The 21,375-nt window shown below is 39.3% G+C and overlaps 1 protein-coding gene across 12 annotated transcripts in view; it reads left to right on the top strand.

Moving 5' to 3' along the window:
• The first annotated feature begins 1,631 nt into the window (after positions 1–1,631).
• Positions 1,632–21,375, top strand: part of SGCG (sarcoglycan gamma) — a 152,593-nt gene continuing 132,849 nt past the window's right edge. For 8 of the 12 annotated variants that reach the window (XR_012773807.1, XM_075490909.1, XM_075490911.1 and 5 more), the window contains exon 1: positions 1,633–2,051. The gene's annotated coding sequence lies outside the window, so the exon portion shown is untranslated. Of the gene's footprint in view, positions 2,052–4,538; positions 4,605–21,375 lie in introns of all 12 variants that reach the window. The other 4 variants (XM_075490906.1, XM_075490905.1, XM_075490901.1 and 1 more) reach the window with 2 other exon arrangements.

Here is a 21,375-nt window from a genome sequence, read left to right as displayed (position 1 = left end):
TCCTCCTCTCATTTCTGCAGTAAATACTTCAGTGACACCCTTCAGTGTAAAACCAGTAATCCCTACTCCAGGTTCATTAATCACAGTGTGTATCCCATCTCATATCTCAGTCTTTTTCCATTTGAGGGACATCAGCAGTTCAGTCTAGCACCATGACCTTCCCTTGCCATCAGCAAACATTAGAAGCAATGAATCTACATGTCCATATGTGCTTCAAATTGGGTTGGCTAAAAGTTAAAACTCAAGTCAGTTCTCCAAGGGCTACGATGATATCAAGTCTGTAGGCAATATTGCTTTTACTGCTACTCCTGGATGTTTAGGATCCACTTTGCTATGCTGGTTGTAAAGGTGACTTCAGTTTGGAGAGCCAAAATCCAACTCTCCACTACCCATGAGGGATGGGATGATTTACTGGAAAATGGCAAGATACACTGCACAATTGTTAGAGAAAAAGTTTATGGACAGTGTAATTTCTATTCCATATATGAGCAATACTCCCACTCCTTTCAACCAAATACTTCAGTGTGTTCTGCTCAGATTTGCTAGCTCTTTCAAGCTGTGACTTGTTCTTTTGATCTCCAAGTCCCTTCTTGTCCAACAATTCCTGCAGTCCTTCCCTTATTTCATACTTTTCCAATGCTTTCATTCATGCATATTACCCCTAATTAAAATCCCTTCCTCAATGGCTCATTTTCTAAACTCCATGCTAAGGCAGCCAAACTTCTCCTCCATAGCCATCTTCTCAGTTTCACATGCATTTCCTCCCAAGCCGCATAAAATTTTGGCTTCCCCAAACCCCTTGTCATTCTCTTCACCTTCTAAACCCCTGCCTTTGTCCACTTACATAATACATTTTCTCCTTTGTGGCCTGATAACCTTTTCTTACTCCTTTCTCCTTCTCAGTTATCCCATTGGCATTCACTCCTCTCTGCCTTTCTGAACACCTTTGCTGTAAAATTTGTCAGAAAACGTATAGTTTCTCTTCCCAATCTGCAAGTCATTCTTCTTCTCTGTCATGGGCAATTTCCCTCTTTACCTCCCAAATCCCTTTTTTCTTCTCCCAAACTTCCCAATCCCATATTCCCCCCAACCTCCTTCAGCATCCACCCCCTGCTCCTTTTGTGCCCTCCACAGCCTCTGTCCTGCCCCAGCTCCTACCACACATTTCCGAGCCTTCCAGGAAAAGCGCTCCCAAACGGGTGCCTGCCGGGTTAACCCCGAACGTGCCCTGCTCCGCCACGACCCCAAATTCCCGCCCTAGCACAGGGCGAGCCCAGGCCTGCCCGGCCGTCACCCCCGCGCAGGCGCACTCTGCGGAGCGCCAAGCGGGGCGGCAGCGCCCTCCAGAGACGCCGGCTGCTCCCTTCCCTGCCCTGCCCTGCCCTGCCCTGCCCTGCCCTGCCCTCCCTGTTGGCGGCGACGCGCCCCGGGGACCCTCTGCCCGTGAAAGACGGGGAGGCAGGGCTGCGACGTGGTGAAGGCGGCGGCGGTGCAGCGGCGCTCGGGGGGAGCCCGCTGTACCTCCCAGAGCCGGGCCCTGTCAGAGCCACGGAGCTGCTGCCGATGGGGCGGTGGAGCCGCACCGGGCGCCTGTTGCCACGGGGAGGGCGGGAGCTGCGGCGGGACGCGCGCGGCTCCTCACCCGCCGCCGTGTGGCCGTTGGCGGAGGGGTCCCGCCTCCCTCACGGCGGCCGGGCGAGGAGGGAGCCGGCGGCGCGGGAAGAGGGGCTTCTTCCCGGACGCTGTGTGTCCGCGGCGGCGTGGGGAGGAGAGAGGGAGGGATGGCATAGCTCGTATCCCGCCCCCTGCTCGGCCTCTCCTCCTCCCTCCCCCCGGTTCCTCCTTCTCTCCCCGCCGCACCGGCGAGGGTGAAAGAGCGGCGCCCGCCCAGCGCCCGGGGCTGCCGCTCCGCCTGGGCGAGGGAAGGAGGCGCTGCCTGCGGGGAGGAAGCTGGATGAAGACTTGTGCCTCAGGGCGGGTTGGCCAGCCCCTCGGGCATGAAGGGGACCGCGGGGACGCTGCCCTGCCCTGGAGCCGAGCAGGGACATCAGGTAACGGCCCCGTGCGCCTTCCCCCTCAGCCGTGCGCGCTTCGCCCCTGTCCCGACCCGCCTCAAGTGCCGGGAGATGACAAGCGTCATCTGAAAAGTTACCCTACCACCGCTAGCCGAGGGGCGAAGGGCAGAGGAGGAAGGCGAGGAGGCAGTCCTCGGTGTAGGGTTGCACCTCAGTTTATTACAGACCTCAGCAAGACCCGCTTCGTGCTCTAGAAACTCAGTCGGGTCCCTGAGGCTGTGCTTTTCCCGCGGGGGGTGAGGCAGGGGCGGGCTGAGAAGCGCAGCGTTTGTGCCGCTGGGATCCCCTTGCCTCAGCGCCTGCGGTTCGGCAGCGGTGTCAGTGGTGGTGCTGCGGCCGGCAGAAAGTTTCCAGCGGGGGTGAGGGGCGGAGAGAAGCGGGAGGTGAGCGTGGGGAGGGGGTGCAGCGTTTTGCTGGGAGGTGTACCACGCTGTTGCCAGTGGACAGTGGGTGCTGCCTTTTCCCTTCGCGTGGCAGGAGTGGTGCTGCCAGCAGTTCACTGAACTTGTTTCACTCTTGCGTCCTCAGTTGCCGTTTGTTACGGAGAGGTAGGATTAAGTATCCGTAGAGGTATAATGTTGGCATCTTTAATAGTCACATTTTAGTCTTCTGCGAAATTTGCTTACTTCCTTGTGTCAGCTTAGATATGTTTAGGAAAAGAAAACAAACAACAAAATCTTACCAGAAAGAAATGCATAGCAGTACACCTGAGACTTCAGAATATGTGTTGTGTTGTATGACATAACTGTAAGTGTACTGCTGTTCTTTCTGAATCATACTTTGCTGGGGCTTTTTAACTGCACACTTCTGGATTAATTATAAACTTTTAACAAAATATGTGGATTATCATTAACGCTTTTGGAGATTAAATCCCATTTTAAATGTTTCACAATTATTATTTTTCCCCTTTGCTTATAGTTTATATAAAGGACAATAAGTCAGATTCATATTTTTTTTTAGTTCCTCTAAAAGCATTTAAGGAATAAAAAGTGAACAGAGTGCACCACAGATGTTCTAGGTACCTTTGCTTACAAAGTGAAAAAACAACATTGAACCACCTTAAAGAAAAACAAACAGAAAAATTCTGTACTTTCAAAAGCCCCCTTCCTTACCAGCCCAGACAAAGAACTGTACATTGCAAACTGCCCTGAGAGGGAAAAGATTTCAGTAATTTCAAATAAGGCAAGGTCCCTTTCATAGAGAATGTTCTGCACTAACTCCCTTGGTTAGAGGGAATCAGAGAGAATATACCTTAAGAATTATCAGCTGCAGTTCTGTTTTACTTCCAAATTTTCAAGAACCAAGGTAGTTCCACAATTTTTGTTGCAAAAGCCAAAGGAAAAATTTAAATGCGACAAGCTTAATTTCATTAGATCAGAAAAGCCTGTATAGCTTTTGGGGATTTGGTTTTTTTACTAATATAACAAATTTGGAACTGAATTTAGGGGAGCATTCAAAAGCAGAATAGATTGAGCAACATACATCTGTTTCTGCAGGTAATGCCTATGATTGTTTGTTGGACATTAATAAGGCACTATACTTACCGTGATTTTCAGATTGGGACTTTACTTAATAAACACACAGTTGTATTCCCTAAGAAGGTCTATCATAGTTAATGACCCAATGCAGCTTGGTGACTACTTTACGTATGCTCAGTTTTTTATTAATGGACTTTTATATTGCATTAAGCTGAGAGAGGGCTGAGGAAAGAGAAGTATAGGCATGTATAAAACTTGAAATGCTTCCCGCTTTTGTGTGTTTTTTTCTTTGGTGGTGGGGTTTGGTTTTTTTTTTTTCATTGTCAGCTTCAAATATAACACCTCTCTGAGCTTTCATGCAAGTGGCAGATTTTATTAAACATATGAATAAATTTTCTATTGTAAAATGTTCCGTAGTTCTTACTTCCTTAAAAAGATAGATGTGACTAGGGAATCGCCATTTTTCTTGACAGCGTGACAGTTAAAACTTTGCATAGGAGTGAGCATGTGTATTAAAAGAAGGTGTCATCGTAAACTGTTGTTGACTAACTTTTCAACGTGTTTTTGTGAAAATGAATATATCGCTTGTAAAATGACTGCTAGGATGTAACTAAGAGGTAAGAAGGAATTAATGTAGTGATGTAGGGTCTAATTTAAGATTTTGAGTATGGATTTAATATTTGGATGCCTATGGGTTTAGTGCTTAGTTCTGTAAACAGGTACGTGAATTAATTTTCTTCATATCGGCATCTCAGTTAAACTCACAAAAGTACTGTTGATGCAGCAGTGCTTAAGCTATGCAGAGGTGGAGTGTGGAATTTTGCCTTTTTATGATATACTGAAGCAAAATGCTTTGTTTGCTAATAAGCTTTCTGTTCTGATAACATGTTCAAATTGTATGTAGCTATTGCTATCAAAAGCTGAGCTTGTGTTAGAAGTCAGGAGCTTAAATATAACTGTGTGTTGAACAAATGTTCTTTTACAGCATGTGAAATCTTAAGCAATGAAAATGGCGAGGTGAAGCAAGGGAGGCATATAAAATGCCATTAAGGTATGGCAGTGTGGGAAGTTTGGTAAAAGGGGAAAAAAAGAGAAGGAATTTAGGAATTGAGGGTTTTCTTGGATATGAACTTTTGCCATAAAAAGTTACCAGCTTTTGAAGATAATGCATACCTTGAGGATTTGGGGTAAAGGTATACCTGGACAAACAGTTGAGATATTTGCTTTTACCTGAAAACTATGGTTGCACATACAGCATTTTTCTTGTAGTTCTGTTTGCAAACCTTGTACTGCTATATTTTAAAGCCTTCTCTTGAACCATGATAGAAAATTTGTTACTTCATTGTTAAACCTGTCTGGTGTAGTTGGTCTAGGTAAAATCATGGTGAAACTAGTTAACTGAGTGTAGTGTTTCTGTAGAAGCAACAGACTGATAACAAAATGGAACACTGACTAAAGGAAATTCCATCTTAGTTACAAGTTCAACACCCAGGCACTGAGGAGTGTGTACTATAAATCTGTAGAAAGTGAGGGCTAGCTTTTGGGAAAGGATTCCTTCTGGTGGCCACAAACAAGTAGTATTCCTGCAGAATGAGCAGAGTGAGCTTTCACTTTGCATGTCCATTCTGGGTGTTCTTCCCTGTCTCGTTACATCTCCACTCAGTCTTCTCTCAACTGAAAGACTCCTAATTCTTTAATTTTTCCTTTTATGTCACCTTTTCTAGACGTCTGGTAGTTAATATTTTGTGCTGAATTCCTTTCAGTTCTTCTGTATTCCTTAGGTAGATTACCCTCTATAAAAAAATAAAGCTGTAGCCTTACCAACAAGTAAAAGGTAAAGATTAGTTTACACTTCAAGGCAGTGTGTTGTCTTTTATGCAAGAATATTCTGTTGCTGATCACTTTTAGCTCTTGGTAATTCTAACCACCAAAATACTATTTTGAAGAATAGCTACATATTATTTGTCCTTATCCTGTATTTTCTCAGTTGATTATTCTTAGCTAAACTGTTTACCTTCTTGAATTGCATCTTAATTTTCTCCTAGATCATGTCTTCAGTTCAGCGTGATTATTCTGAATTTTAGTCCTGTATACTAGGACTTATAGCTCTGGCTTCTAGCTCTCCTTGGGCTAATGTCATGCTCAGATTTAACAAGTATACTCTGTCATTTAAGTTATTAATAAAGCGATAAATATTATCTATCAGGACAGACTGGAGGAGCTCCTCTTAAGAAAGTCTTCCACTTTGTCAATGAGTTGGTAATAATGATTCTCTGAATATGGTATTGTAACCTATTTTTAAAATAAAATCAATGCAATGGGTTTCAGTCTGTAGGTACTATATGAGTGCATAAATATGGGTATTACTGTCTATTATCAACTATGATAAAACCCAAACCAGGAATAGTATGCATTTCTGTTACAAAGGTTTTGTTACAAAACATCACAGCTTTCAAGGAAAGAAAGTGCTTTTGAGGCTTCTAGTTTAGAAATTCTTTTTAATATGATAGTTTTCACTGAGCAACCAAATACCCTTTCCTGAATGTCAGGTCAAAATACTCTTGGGCAATGTACCTTGCAATCATATCATGTATACTGTTTCTAATTAAAATGCTGTCCACAAACCTCATGAAAATTATGAAGGTAATATAAGTGCTAGTTTTACTTTTTAGTTTCTGACAATTATTCATAGTAAGTAACTTTAGTCAGAAAATAATAGGGAATAATATGTCAAATTACTGAGCTGTTTGATTAACTACTACGTTTTAGATAATTTCTAAAGGTCATGCAAGGTCAACATTTGTACACATTTATGGAAACATTAGAGGAAAACTACATATACTATTAAAAAAACTGATTCGCTGTTAGAGATGTATGTCCCTGAAAATCTTAGCAATCTAAAGTCTCGTAACAAATTGTCATTATATTAAATTTGATGTTAAATGTACCTGCTTTCTGCTAATACGTGGAGGTTTAGATTTAACAGAGTGATACTGAACATCTAATTATCTTTTTTTCCACTTCAGTGGAGAGACTCGCCATGATGTTCCAAATTAATATATTTGTCAATATTGCTGTTGATTTAAGTCGCATAACACGTATCAGCCTCTGAAATTGAATAATTAGGTTTTTAAACTGCAACATATGTAAATAATACAAAAATACCCAAATAAATTACTAACTTGTGGTTCTGCGTTAAGTATTCACTGCTTCGGAAGGTGAACATTTGTTATAAACAATTCTGAAAACTTCATAATATCATGTCTGTATAAACCTGGAGAGACAGCTTCTATTTATTTTCTAAGAGTTGATCTATGGGATTTGAATTTTGTATAGTGAATGCCATTGCTCTTTATTATCATAAAAAATTACTGGTAAAAACATGTTTCTCTGTGTTGTAGGAAAAGTAGATAGCTTTTAGAATAGGACAGTTTTGAGGAAAAAGTTTCAAGATTCAAGAAATTGTACAATGTATACAAAATAAAAACATGCATTAATTAAAAAAATTACAAAGTAGCATCTATATGTTTATGCTAAACCCAGCAATTTATTTCAGAAACAAGGAAATTCTTTACATAAATATCTGCCAGTTTTTCCAAAATAAAGTTTCTTTGTTAATGAGGAATTGTAAACTGATTTGCAACATTATTTGTGAAAAATATATGAAAAATCATAGCATAATACTGTTTTCCTGGGTTGATTTCTTTAGACACAACGCTTCTTCAGGCTATGAAGTTTTCCATGAAGATTTTTGCTAGGAGATTTGAAGACACCCGTATTTTTTATATATTTTTTTCATTTGATCATTTGAATTCGTTGTTCTGAAAAAAGTATTAATACATTCAAAATACAGTTTAAGATTTTTCTATAAGAAAAGAAAGGTTAATTTCTTTAGCAGTTTGTCCTGGGCAAAAATCATTTACTTACTTTGCATGTTTTCACAATTTTGCTTTCGGGAAAAGATAATCTACAGTAAAGCCTTAGTTTGGAGAAAGAAAGGTGAGAAATAATATAATTTCTGTCTTACCTGGAAGAATGGTGCAAGCAATACGGATCACTTCATGTGATGTGTGTAGCAACTAACTTTATCGTTGCAATCATAAAAATATGTATGTCTGGTTTTTGCACAGACTTGATGTTTTGGCTTCAGCACCCAGTTTCCTAAACAGTGAAGAGTTATGAAGATCAATTCTGACATTCTGCAGGGGAGGGAGGATTCTTTTCTTTTCTTTCAAGATTGTTTAATGTTTTTAATAAATGATATATTTTAAAGTGAAAAATACATGCTCTAAGGGAGGTTCCACTTTTAACTGACAGAGCAGAACTACCTCATACGTATTTATGAATCATTTGCTGGTTTTATGAAGCTCACTTTCTGCTTTACATTGTCACCAGCATCAGCAGGAAGGATGATGAGCATCTTTGTTCCAGTTATTCTATAATAGACAGGAAAAATGGATGTTTAAAATAAAAAAAAGCAGGAGATGCTCTGAAACCCTCTTGAATCCCAGTGAAAGATGAATCTTAGCAACTCCTACCCGATTCTCTACTGATTGTGAAAATTCAGATCTTTTGCTGTTCTGGACTTTGCACACTTTTTTTCCACACTGTGGTTTGATCACTTTGGAGGATCAGTTCATTCTAACAAGGCACTGTTTGTAGACACAAATTCCCTACAGAAGCCCGTTGTCACATTGTCTGTTGCTTCCACTCCCTCTGTTCAAAGTTCTATTCTACAAAAGGTGGTTTTGATTCTTGCTGCTGTTCTCCTCCTCCTCCATCACATATCTACAATGAGTGTATGCTTTTAAAGAGCTGCTTTAAAATTTAAAGGAGCAGGCTTTCCGAGTTGCTTGTACCAAATCTGATTGAGGTCTCCTTTGCCACCAATGAGAGGGTACTTATGTATATTCCTAATCTATTTGTCAAAAGCTTCAGCGTACCCACCTATTCCTTGATGACATAAACAGTTCTGGAATAGTGTCATAGTGTCATAACTGTTTGGGTTTATCTCCTAACATGAATGAAGAACACATGCAAGAGAACTATCAATGAATTTCCTCAAAGTTACTGAAATACTTCTTGCCGAAACTCTCAAAGAGCCTGAGCTGTAGGAGAGAAGGTTCTCTCAAAGGCAAATAGTTACTTAAAAACCTGGGAAGAGAGAGTGGGAATAAATGGTTATTTTTTTCCCAGATGGGACGAGTTACCAGTGAAGTGTTGGCATAAGAGATACTGGAACATATGCTGTTCACTGAACTCATAAATTATTTGAAGAAGAAAGCAAGTAGGAAGGTGAGAGATTCAGCTGAATAATAGTGAATTAATCAAGGTAGCTGCTACTAAAAGAGCAGCATTGTTTCCTGGGCATGTAACTTTCATTCTCAGTAGATGCAAAGTAACTTCTCAAAGGATCTTTGCTTTAGCCCTTGCCCTCAATCATCTGTTTTTGAATACTGTTGGATCCTCAAAGAGGAGTACTGGAATTATTGAATATAAATTTCTGAAAATATGAGTTCATGGCTCAGTGATGATCAGAAAAGTGAACGGAGTATTACGAATTAGTAGAATAGGAACCAAGAGCATTTTAAAAAAATATATAATGGAAAAAGTGGATATGTTTCTGTCAATTTTAAATACCATAGGCAGTTACAGTTATTCTATCTCAAAAAAAGATACGAGTTTATAAACAATTCAGGGAAAGGCAGAAAACATGTCAAGGAGATGCTATACCTTCTTCAACAGATGATCAAACAGATTACAGCTCTTCAGCTTGTAAAAGAGGTGCTAAAAGGTAATGTGACAGAAGTCAATGACGTTGAGTGGCATGAAAAAAGGTGAAGATGGGCTTATTATTCACCATTTCTCACTGTGTGATAACATTCAGTGAAATTATCAGGCAGCAATAAAATAAAACAAATTACTAAGTAATTAAGCTGTCAAACTCATTGCCACAGGATGTTATAGCAGGCACACATATAAAGGACCTCAAAGCAGAGTATTCAGATTGATGGACTGTGAGTTCACTGGTAGCCATGAGGTGGAGATAGTCCAGAAACAGTTTCTGGGCTAGGAGTTGTCTTAGTCTCAAGTGCAGAGAGGTAGAAGAACATGCCAGTGATGGAAGTGTCAGTCCTTGACCTGTTTCTTACTTTTTTTTTTTTAATAAGCATCCTTTTTATCAGAAACAAGATAGTAGCTTGGTATACAAAATCTGGCCACCGTTATGTTCAGCTGTATGCTGTGGATGTTGTGTTCACCTGCAAATTGACACCTGTCTCAAAGGAATGTGCTTAGATAGCCTTCTAGTCTGGAGTCTAATTAAATTATCTTGTCAAATGTAGTGTTTTAATTCAAGAACATTGAATGCTTTCTTCTTGTTCAGTCCGTGTAGAGAAAGTTACAGCACAAAATTTATATGGTTTGAATCACTTATTACTCCTTTGAACTAAAACATCATTAATAGTCATGACGTTAAGCGTGGTACTGGTTGGTTAAAATACCACTGAAAAAGGCCAAAAAAAGCTGTGGTTTGGGGGATAAGTAGACTCCCTCATCGTTGCTTTTTTAAGGGTGGAATTACCAGGACATTCAGTCAAGTTTTGCAAAGAATTTACCCAAGGTATCAGTAAGGACTTTCCCTGTTCCAAAAGATTATTTCAGGTTAAGCATTGTAGATGTGCTTCAGTTCTTGATGCAACTGAACATTGCTTTGAAATCTACGACAATACTATGGTATTGCACAGGTCTTTATTGGTTCTAATGCAAGGGCATACATTAAGAAATTGAAAATGCAATTAAAGATGCTACATTTTAAGGAGTATAGATTGTTTCATGTTAATATTGAACATTGCATCTTTAGGATTATAGCAAACTTGAGGCTACTGAAATCTTGAATTCTAACTTCTCAAAAGAAAGGCAAAGTCAACTTTACCCAGACCAGCAGTGAAACTCCTGTCCCCATCCCCCAACTAAAATAACAGGTCTTCAAGGGAAATGTATACATTTATGGGAAAAAGTCTTTTTTCTCTTCTTTAATAATACCTTTTTGTTAGCATATGCTGTTGTCTTAACAGCAAATTTGACTGATCGCTGAGAGCAAAATAGCAGTCTCATCAGACCTGCCTGGTTAGGGGAAGTCATTACACTTCTTTTGAAGTGTCTGCGGTAATCCATCAACATGGGTTATTGGGTTCTTAATACTGTATGATTATGATGTATGTATGATTCTGTTCTTTGTCCAGCTTGCACCTACCTTTGTAATCCCTCCTTAGAGACTGTTTTCATGAGAATAGGAATAGATTGTATTTTTTGAAACACTAGCCTTTGAGCAATAAAGGAAGTATGTATAGATGATAAGGGAATTTTCACTCTCATTGCTTTCTTATTCCCATAAGTGAAGGTTAATCTTAAATCTGAGACAAATGAAATATCTATACTAAAAGAAAACATCCTTCCCTCCCCTTAAGTATGGTGTTGTGTATCTCTCTTATCTTCTGGTTAAACCTAACGATTGCTAAACTATTCTCAGTTTTGGGACTATCTTTTCTTGTGTTAATCTATCTAAGACACAGGGGGTACCTAACACTTTTTCTTGGAATTGTTACTGTCATTATACAATGTCTCTTACACAACACTTACTGAATTCCTTGGAATATTTTAAAAGTATGTGTAAATTATGGTAATTTTTGTCTGGATCTGTATTTGGGATTTTTTTTTTTGTGTGGGTCTGAATGATATGTTAACTTGTAGCCAGTTCAGTCAGTAACCCAAAACTAGCACCTATTGTTATTGTTTTCACAGCTGAGTCCAAAAATATGCTAATAACAAGTCCATTCAGTCCCCCATTCCAACAAAAAATGCAAGTGTGCCTAAGCATGCCAGTGAATTCTCGTCGCAGGTTGCTTATGTACTCGGCACCTGCACATATGTCTTCGAGCATGCCAGACTTTTATCTGTGATGAATGCAAAACTGATTGAAGACCTTATATTGCCAGATAATAATTTTTGGACATGCATGCTGATTCATGTGGTTTTTTTAGTCCTATCATCTCAAGCTGGTGAGCATGTGCAGAAAATTTTTCTCATTTTTCCAGCCCATGTTTCCAGCAAACATTTGCTGCATCCACTCTTGGCTGGCAGGCTTACTTCAAGGTCCATGCCTATCCAGAAATCAGCTCCTCATGAAAATATCCAAGAGTTGAGGCCATCTGTGAAATCTGCTTCTCATCTATCCATCATTAGGGTTTATTGATTATACTGTCATTTTCAGGTATAATCTCTGACTCAGGGTCAGTCTCTTTACCATGAGTACTGCAGCTTCCAGCTCACTGTGTAAATGATGAGCATGGACTCAAAGACTCTTTTTGCACAGTGTGCAGAAAATCCTAATTAACAGCAGAAGAGACTAAACTAAAATAGTTTTTATGGCTGCTTACAAAATCCTGTTTTCATTTAAAGTGCAGCTCCATGAGGTTTTGGAATACCTAGTGGGGCTATAGGAATACAGCTTTGGATGAGTTCACTACAGGCTTACCTCACAGCTATGTCTACGATTCATTCATTTTTCTTGGCAATTATGTTTTTATTCATGTGACAAAAAGTTCTAAAAAGATAATGCAGATTTATTAGTTAGCAGAAGACTGCTCCTTAGAACCTCAATTTGTCTTGGCAGGTTGAGCTACTATGTGGTTTTTCTGTCTCTTACTTACAATTTGCAACAATCGAACTAATGTTATTTACAGGGGCTAAGGAAGCCACAGATATTTTTGACATGTTTCCCATATGCAGATTTTTCATAGGGATAAAGATCCTACTGAAACTTCATCTCAAATATCAAGGTATCTCTTGACCAGTATACTGTCTGCACAAACAGGATCCTTCCTGTGAATTGTTAACTTACTCTGAAGGAATTTTGAATCCAATTTCAACTTATTGACACCTGCTAAAACTTTGGAAAGATTCAAAGACACACTGTCTTCAGGCTTGATATGCAGACATATTCTTTCTGAGAAATAATATTCCTGTCAGCTTTCTTCTTATTTACCAGAGGAACAGCAAAATTGTCAGTGTGCATATTTGATAAATACTGTGCTAATGTTCATAGCTGATAAAAACTTTAGGAAAACAGTTCTGAGGCTACTTTTAAAGTAGACAATTAGGGCACAAATCAGTTGACTGAAGATGGACATCTGGGCCCAATGGTGTCCTATCTGGCCAGTAGTTGTTGCTGTAGGACAGGAGTCTCCCGTATTTGGTAGCTCCATGTAGATGCCTCGGATACTCTAAGGCACCTAAAATACATTTTTTTAGGCAATTGAAAAAGTCCTCCATTGACACAGCACAGCTTTGCTGGCAGATAGACACATCCATGTAGATTTTATTTTTTTTTCCAATCTTGATGTGAATTGCACTCTGATTTCCCAAAGCCAAAATGATACTTCTTGAAAATTTTCAACGGCAAAATATGCATGTGTACATTCATTTTATGAGTAAGAAATTGTTGTTACTATAAATAAGAGCCATGATTTTGGGACTGCATTGTAAAAAGGTTTTTATGTGTATAAACCAAATATATTCCATATCTTGGCCTCTCTTCCCCTTTTTTCTACCTGTAATCTTGTAAGTTTGGCATCTGAGTTCATCAGGAATTTATCGATAAAGGAAACGGTTCAAAGTGTTTTTACTCTGCAGGTTCTGGAAATGCATGAAATACCTATGCTGCCCCAGTTGACCCCATTGATTCAAAATTACCAGGTTTTTTTGTGGTGCATAAAAATGTGAGTGCTAAAAATGGAAAATGGAGATGTATGGCAATAAAAAAATGTACATAAGCAATAAGTAACCATTTCTTTCTTAATTCTGTTCCATTCTACAGTATTCTGCAAAGACAATGACTATATGAAAGCAATAAGTTAGCTAAAACTATCAGTGAGAATATTTTTATTATTTTGTCTGCAGTCATGTGAAAAAAGAAAATGCATACCTGACAATAAGTGGATTGACTGAAGTTGGTTGTAGTAACAAGCTATCTCTGCAATCAGCTGCAACAGACATCACATAGAAGTTGCCTGATCCTGATAACATTTGGAGAGACTGCCATGACTTTCTCTGAGTAACTCTGGAAAATGAATTCATTCTTTCTGTTCATTCTTTTGGATAGCTTATTAATGCAGGCATTATTCTAAAGGAGATGCTGGCATGTCTTTTCCTTCTGTTCATTTTAGATGTAAACTCATCTAGCATTAAGTACATCAATTACACTTTTTTACAATCTAGGTCTTTAATGAGAAAAAAATCATGAGAGAAAATTGAGATGCTCCAGGCTTTTGTCACAAGAAAGCAATTGGTACTGCATGAGAAATAGGGACAACTGGTGATATCTTCAATTGTCACAGAAGATTAAGGAAACAGAGTGATTCTAATGGAAAGAAAAGATTATCTCTTTTTCTTGTAAAACAGTCTTACACTATATCATTATTCTGTAGAATCAGTTGACAGGAACAAGTGAGAATCTTAAACTGAAGCTATGTGTTGATAATAGGAAGAACATAACCCTGATATGTAAAAATGTCTGAAAGATACTCAAAGCAATTTTATTTATCTACTCATAATGGGTATTAAAATCATAATAATTTTCTGATAACAGTTCTGGGAAATGGTGTACTCTTATGGTAGGTGAAATAAGTCTCCTTTAACATGGAAGGACTGTCTTTATAGCTCTACTAAGTGGACAGTATGTCCCAAAAGAGTGTGGGATCATACAGTAGCCTATGTATCATTGGAGATAATCATATTAGGAGTTAGGGATAGCTATCTGCATAGGGGTATGTGCAGATATATGCAGGTGTTTGAGTTTCAGCAACTATTGTGGAAATTGCTGTGACTATGCTGCCAATATAAGTCTGTTAGATGCAGCAAGCACAATGCCATGGGAAGATGCATGCACTATCTTTACTTACCGTTACTGGCATAGTTTTAACCTGCTACACCAGGACACTGTTAGACATGACATTATTAGAAGAGGACTCTTGAAACAGTTTATAAAAGCACAAAACTAATTAATTAACTACAGTAAAATTCTGTATTTCTGAACATATGTATTTGCCAATATACTTTAAACTTTCATGTTACGTATTCTCTGTCTGTGCTGATAACTACTTTAAATTCAAGAACTGCCTTGTACTGAGAAATGCTTGGGTTATTATGAAAAATTTAGTAAGAGATTCTAAAACTAGAGTTTGAGTTGGTAGTAGAGCAGCTGAAAATGGAAAAGTTTTAAATTTCCTTTTCCTGCATTATGTTTAGGTTTTCATTATAAGTAATGTTTCAAAAAAATCTATGAGGATCAAATGTTTAAATGAATGATGATGACTCCCAATGAAAATGACATTTATGACACTTGTAAATGTTACAAAGTGCTCAGATGCTAATCCAACAGAAAACATTAAAGTGGAAGTAGTTGAAATGATTTTGTGTCCAGGGAAAAGCAGAGTTTCATTTCCTGTAGGTAGACACAGGGGAGCTCACGTGTACAAACTGAGCAAAAGACTAACTTCTGTTTCACAGTAGTTGAGTCTTACAATATACGCTATTCAGTCAAGAACTGAAATGAAGTGATTTTGGTGATACTGCAAGTTAATACTGAGTTGGTAGTTCTGGTGGCCTGTGTTGACTTGTTATCTAAGCAAGACAATTTTTATAGCTTTCCAATTTTCAAGTAGTACTATTAAATCTTGCTAAGTAGTGTTGAAATTTCAGTAATTGTCCCTACTCGTTATGAAATCATGTAAATGAACAAGCTTCTGTTCCAAACCCCTTCAGTTCTTAAGGAAAGTGGAAACTTCTCTAAGCTTCCAATAATTGGTAGTAGCAAGTACTTTCTATCTACTCCTATGAAATACTGGACATCTGACTCCTTTCTGATGGGATACTACTGTTACTCTCTGTTCACGGATAAAAAAATTTAACAGCTTCTGCTTATGTAATGCTAAAATGACTGTCATTGCCTTTATGACTTCTCTGTTATTTTTATGTCTTCTTTTCTTGGTAATTTTAAAACTTGATTTAATAAAACTAACTGTTATTATATTGTCTCATCATGTGAGTTATCATCACTCATCATCCATACCTATGCAACACAGCCCTATATATTACTTGAGTAAATGGAGATACTGATGGCATTAGCAGATTGTCCTCTCCACTATGTATATTATTACTAGGCTATTGAAACATAATTTTCAATGGATTTACTGGCAGTCAGCTATTCTACAAAACACTTAAAGATCTAAGAATTTTGAGTTAACTTTCAGATTGTGTGTGGGAATGTGCCTTTCCACCTAGCTGTTTCATCTTCCTTTTTTATATTTCTGCCTATTTCCCGATATATTTTCCTATTTCATTATCTGCACTGGCAAGGAACAGCTGTGTTTTACCGCTGCAGATTGTTTCCATCTTCTCCACCTTTTCTCAGTCCCTTCCTTTTGTTTTCTTCTCTTATCCTATTTCTTGGTTTCTCTTTTGCATGTTGTTCCCCTCTCTCACGTGTCTCTTACCTCTTATAAAGCAATCTTATCACTTCTCTTTAGTATAGATAACTTTTTCTGTCTATCCATTGCCTGAGCATAAGCCCATTGAATTTCAAAAGCCCAGTGAAAAGCTGTCTGGTCTCATTTCATAGCAAAATTCCATAGTGAGCTCCAATAACTGGAAGGAGAAACTGCAGAGGAAGTTTTGCTTAGCCTAGAGGAAGATTTCTCTTTAAGCAGTTTCAGGAGGTCATTGCAAATTAGTTTTAAGTAAGATAGAGGTAAAACATTTTGTTATATGAGTTTTCTTGAGCTTTGACTTACTGAAGAGTCTATAGTGTAATTAGTGTACTACAGGAAATTAATACATAGTCTTTCTCATTACAGCTGTTGTAAGAAACCACAAGGTTTGTTTCAATGAGTTTGATAGTTCCAAATTTTATGTAAGTCTTCTCCATCATAATTATTGAATGATGGTCTGTCCCACTAAGAGATCTTTGAACTTTTTCCATTACAGAAGTGTCTGTTTACAGGCAAGAGGACATTCTACGCACTAGTGCTTCTTCCCAGAATTAAACAAATATAATTAAAGCCATGGTTCTGGTGACTTACTGTTCTTGAATATTTCACTTTTATCTATAGAAGTAAATATTTAAGTAAGACATGACACCATTTCATGCCATTAGGAGCACCTCGTGTGTCTCAGAATATTGGCCTTACATTTTAATAACAAATCTACAATAGATTTGAGGTGAATACAGAGAATACATAGTAATATGTTACTGAGAAGTTGTACTCTGGTTACATGTCTAATTTTATAATAAAATCATAATGTTCTAACTTCTGTAAATAAGAGACTAAATACCTGAAATTGTAATGAGAATTCACAGGCTTACTTCAGCAGATAGATGGCAGAACGAACATTTTTACAACTGGAATAAAAGCTGTTGTGTTTTATCACAAGTCCTTCCTATTATCTAGTTTACCTTTAGTAAGGTATGACAGAATGGAATCCTGTAATACAGTAAACATTACCTCAGAAGAAGCTTCAGGGAACAACTCCCTTTTTGTTATGTGTATATATAAAAAAATTTTTTTATATATATATAAAAACACACACACATACACTTTTTTAATATTTTGTTTACATACTTCTTAGGTAGACTTGCTGATACATTTTTGTATGTAATATTCCCTGGCTACACAAATCACTTCTTCACATTTACGTCAAACTTGAGTTGATAGTAACATTCAGGTCATAGTCTTTTTGTAGCTTAACCAAGGAAGCACCTTATCAAAACTGCATGGTGTCAAAGCAGCTTGACCTTGCATGTAATTACTAATCAAAAACAATCCTAGCAGGCGGTTCAAATTTTTCAACTGAACAAAAATACCATATCTCTGTTTTCCTTTATAAGTAACAAACAAAGTCACAGTAACTGGCCAAGGGGAGAACATTTACCAAACTTCTCAGGCCTAAACTTTTATATTGCTGCAAAGCTGAAAATAAAATGTTAGAGTCATTTTTTAAAAATACTTTTTCCCCACTCCAGAAATATTAGGCTTACTCCGTATTCACTGTATGCTACTCCAAGTAGTTTGGAGTGAGCTGCTGCCATCAAAAACAATTGATTAGCCCTACTCCTGAACTCTTGCCAAAAATCTTTGTGGGACAATACAGGGAAAAGGCTGTGGATCATTCTGTGATGGCTGTCTAGTTCCAGCCACTATCTTTTTCTGAAGACTTATGGACTGTCCTTTGGCATGAGATTCCACTTGCCATTGTGACAGGAAGTGGGCTCTTTGGTCCTTTGAAAATCAGCCCACTGAAAATGTGCCGCCACTAGACAGTCTTGTCCAGTACAGTGCTTGTTCCTTGGTTTCTGTCCCAAGGATCCTGAGAAAAGGAAGCACCAGAAGTGGCTTGGCCTGCTACTGCTGGTACAGTTAGTTCATCCTGTAGCCTAACACTGAAAGTTCTCTGTAAAAGAGGGTGGCTGAGAGAAGGTTAAGTATCAAGCAAATTATACTTACGCACTGCTAATGAGCAAGTACCCTTTACAAGAAATTGTAAAACAGATATCTCGCATACATTGCATAGGTAAAGGGACAAATTCTGTTGTTGGGTTCACTGAAAGTCACAGTCTTATAACATATCTTCTATATTTGTGAATATTAGATGTTTGGAATATTGATATTCTTAAAATATCACATCTCTTTAAAGTATTATGAGAAATATTTGGTACAGGATACATACATAGGTAATAATGGACACAATAAACATTAGGAGATGTCAAGGAGAGGTTAAATGCTATGGAAGTTGTCCTTCTGAGAGGAGAATATGTGATCTTTGCAAATACATCACATGCCCAAGCTGTCATCCTGAAAAATTATAGGGCACAACCAAATGAATGTAAATTTCTTCATGTTGATGTGTTTTGGCAGACTGTTTTCAGGATTTTATGTTAAGAATGTAAGTTGTATTTGTGGGCTATCTTTCTTAAAGTTCTTGAAATATTTAAATATGAGTAAAGTAAAGAATTGTAATTTACCTGCTGCAAGCTAGGTAAAAACAAGCTAAATATAATCTAATTCTTATTAGATTATAAGAAAGGAAATACTATGTGTAACATTGAACTTTTTGTATACAAACTTATAAAATATACAAAACTAAATACCGTCTTATAATGAGGGCTTATCTTTTCACAATGACTAGCAAGGTATCCCTTTTTTCAAGGGTACTACTTTGGGAGGCAGTCCTGAAGGGCAAAGGGGTCCAGGAACGCTGGGCATTCTTCAAGAAGGAAGTCTTAAAGGCGCAGGAGCAGGCTGTCCCCATGTGCCATAAGACAAACCGGCGGGGAAGACGACCAGCCTGGCTGAACAGGGAGCTTTTGCTGGGACTCAGGAAAAAAAGGAGAGTTTACCACGTTTGGAAGAAGGGGCAGGCAACTCAGGAAGAGTACAGGGATCTCATCAAGTCATGCAGAGAGAAGATTAGAAAGGCAAAAGCCCAGCTAGAACTCAATCTGGCCACTGTTGTAACAGATAATAAAAAATGTTTTTACAAATACATTAACAACAAAAAGAGAGCCAAGGAGAATCTCCCTCCTTTATTGGATGCAGGGGGGGACCATTGCCACCAAGGATGAGGAAAAGGCTGAGGCATTTAATGCCTTCTTTGCCTCAGTCTTTAATAGTCTGACCAGTTATCCCCAGGGAATTCAGCCCCTGAGCAGGAAGACAGGGACGGGGAGCAGAATAAACCCCTGTAATTGAGGAGGAAGCAGTTAACGACCTGCTACGCCATCTGGACACTCACAAGTCTATGGCGCTGGATGGGATCCACATGAGACTACTGAGGGAGCTGGCGGAGGAGCTTGCCAAGCCACTCTCCATCATTTATCAGCAGTCGTGGTTAACAGGGGAGGTCCCAGATGACTGGAGGCTTGCCAATGTGACACCCATCTACAAGAAGGGCCGGAAGGAGGATCCGGGGAACTACAGGCCTGTCAGCCTGACCTCGGTACTGGGGAAAATTATGGAGCGGTTCATCTTGAGTGCGCTCAACAGGCATGTGCAGGCCAACCAGGGGATCAGGCCCAGCCAGCATGGGTTCAGGAAAGGCAGGTCCTGCTTGACCAACCTGATCTCCTTCTATGACCAGGTAACCCACCTAGTGGATGAGGGAAAGGCTGTAGATATTATCTACCTGGACTTTAGTAAAGCCTTTGACACTGTCTCCCACAGCATTCTCCTGGCGAAGCTGGCAGCTCATGGCTTAGGCAGGTGTACTCTTCACTGGGTAAAAAAATGGCTGGGTGGCCGAGCCCAGAGAATTATAGTGAATGGAGTTAAATCCAGTTGGCAGCTGGTCACAAGTGGTGTTCCCCATGGCTCAGTATTGGGGCCAGTTCTGTTTAATATCTTTATCAATGATCTGGACGAGGGGATCGAGTGCGCCCTCACTAAGTTTGCAGATGATACCAAGTTTGGTGGGAGTGTTGATCTGTTTGAGGGTAGGAAGGCTCTGCAGAGGGACCTGGACAGGCTGGATCGATGGGCTGAGGTCAGTTGTCTGAGGTTCAACAAGGCTAAGTGTTGGGTCCTGCACTTGGGTCACAACAACCCCATGGAACGCTACAGGCTTGGGGAAGAGTGTCTGGAAAGCTGCCAGGCAGAGAAGGACCTGGGAGTGTTGGTTGACAGCTGGCTGAATATGAGCCAGCAGTGTGCTCAGGTGGCCAAGAAGGCCAACAGCATCCTGGCTTGTATCAGGAATAGTGTGACCAGCAGGACTAGGGAAGTGATTGTCCCCCTGTACTAGGCACTGGTGAGGCTGCACCTCAAATACTGTGTTCAGTTTTGGGCCCTCACTACAAGAGAGACATTGAGGTGCTGGAGCATGTCCAGAGAAGGGCAACGAAGCTGGTGAAGGGTCTAGAGCAGAAGTCTTATGAGGAGCGGCTGAGGGAGCTGGGGTTGTTTAGCCTGCAGAAAAGGAGGCTGAGGGGAGACCTTATTGCTCTCTACAACTACCTGAAAGGAGGTTGTAGAGAGGTGGGGGTCAGTCTCTTCTCCCAAGTAACAAGTGTTAGGACAAGAGGAAAGGGCCTCAAGTTGCACCAGAAGAGGTTTACATTGGATATTAGGAAAAATTTCTTTACTGAAAGGGTTGTCAAGCATTGGAACAGGCTGCCCAGAGAGGTAGTGGAGTCACCATCCCATTTGGAGGAGTTCAAAAAGCATGTAAATGTGGCACTTCAGGACATGGTTTAGTAGGCATGGAGGTGTTGGGTTGACGGTTGGACTAGATGATCTTAAAGGTCTTTTCCAACCTTAATGAGTCTATGATTCTGATTGGGAATATTTTGGAAGGCATTTGCCTGTGCTAAATATGACCTACTGTGCATAGATAGTTCAACAGGTCTGTAAAATAATTTATGACTTGGTGTATAATGCACATATGGTTAATGTAAAATAGACATATATAGTGCAGTGGCTATGAATTTGGAAGGCCAAAATTCTTTCTCCAGAACAGAAGCAAAGGAGTTAATTTACACCAGAGAACACTGAATTTTAATATAACTTGGAAAAAGGTATAGTTGATGAGCTATCCACCTTTTTGATCATAGGCTAGAGAAAGGGACAGGGAAGTGGGAAACCAAATTCAGAAATTTACTGGCTATTGAGTGTGCTACTTCATCTTCCAAGAGAATGCCCTAACAGCCAGACTGTAGATTAATATTAGATATGTTCACTCACAAGTCAGTCTGTTCATGCTGGATCACTGTG

Source organism: Mycteria americana, chromosome 1, assembly GCF_035582795.1.
Source record: "Mycteria americana isolate JAX WOST 10 ecotype Jacksonville Zoo and Gardens chromosome 1, USCA_MyAme_1.0, whole genome shotgun sequence".
Lineage (NCBI taxonomy): Eukaryota > Metazoa > Chordata > Aves > Ciconiiformes > Ciconiidae > Mycteria > Mycteria americana.
The sequence above is the reverse complement of the archived record's forward strand: the minus strand, read 5'-3'. Positions and strand labels throughout refer to the sequence as shown.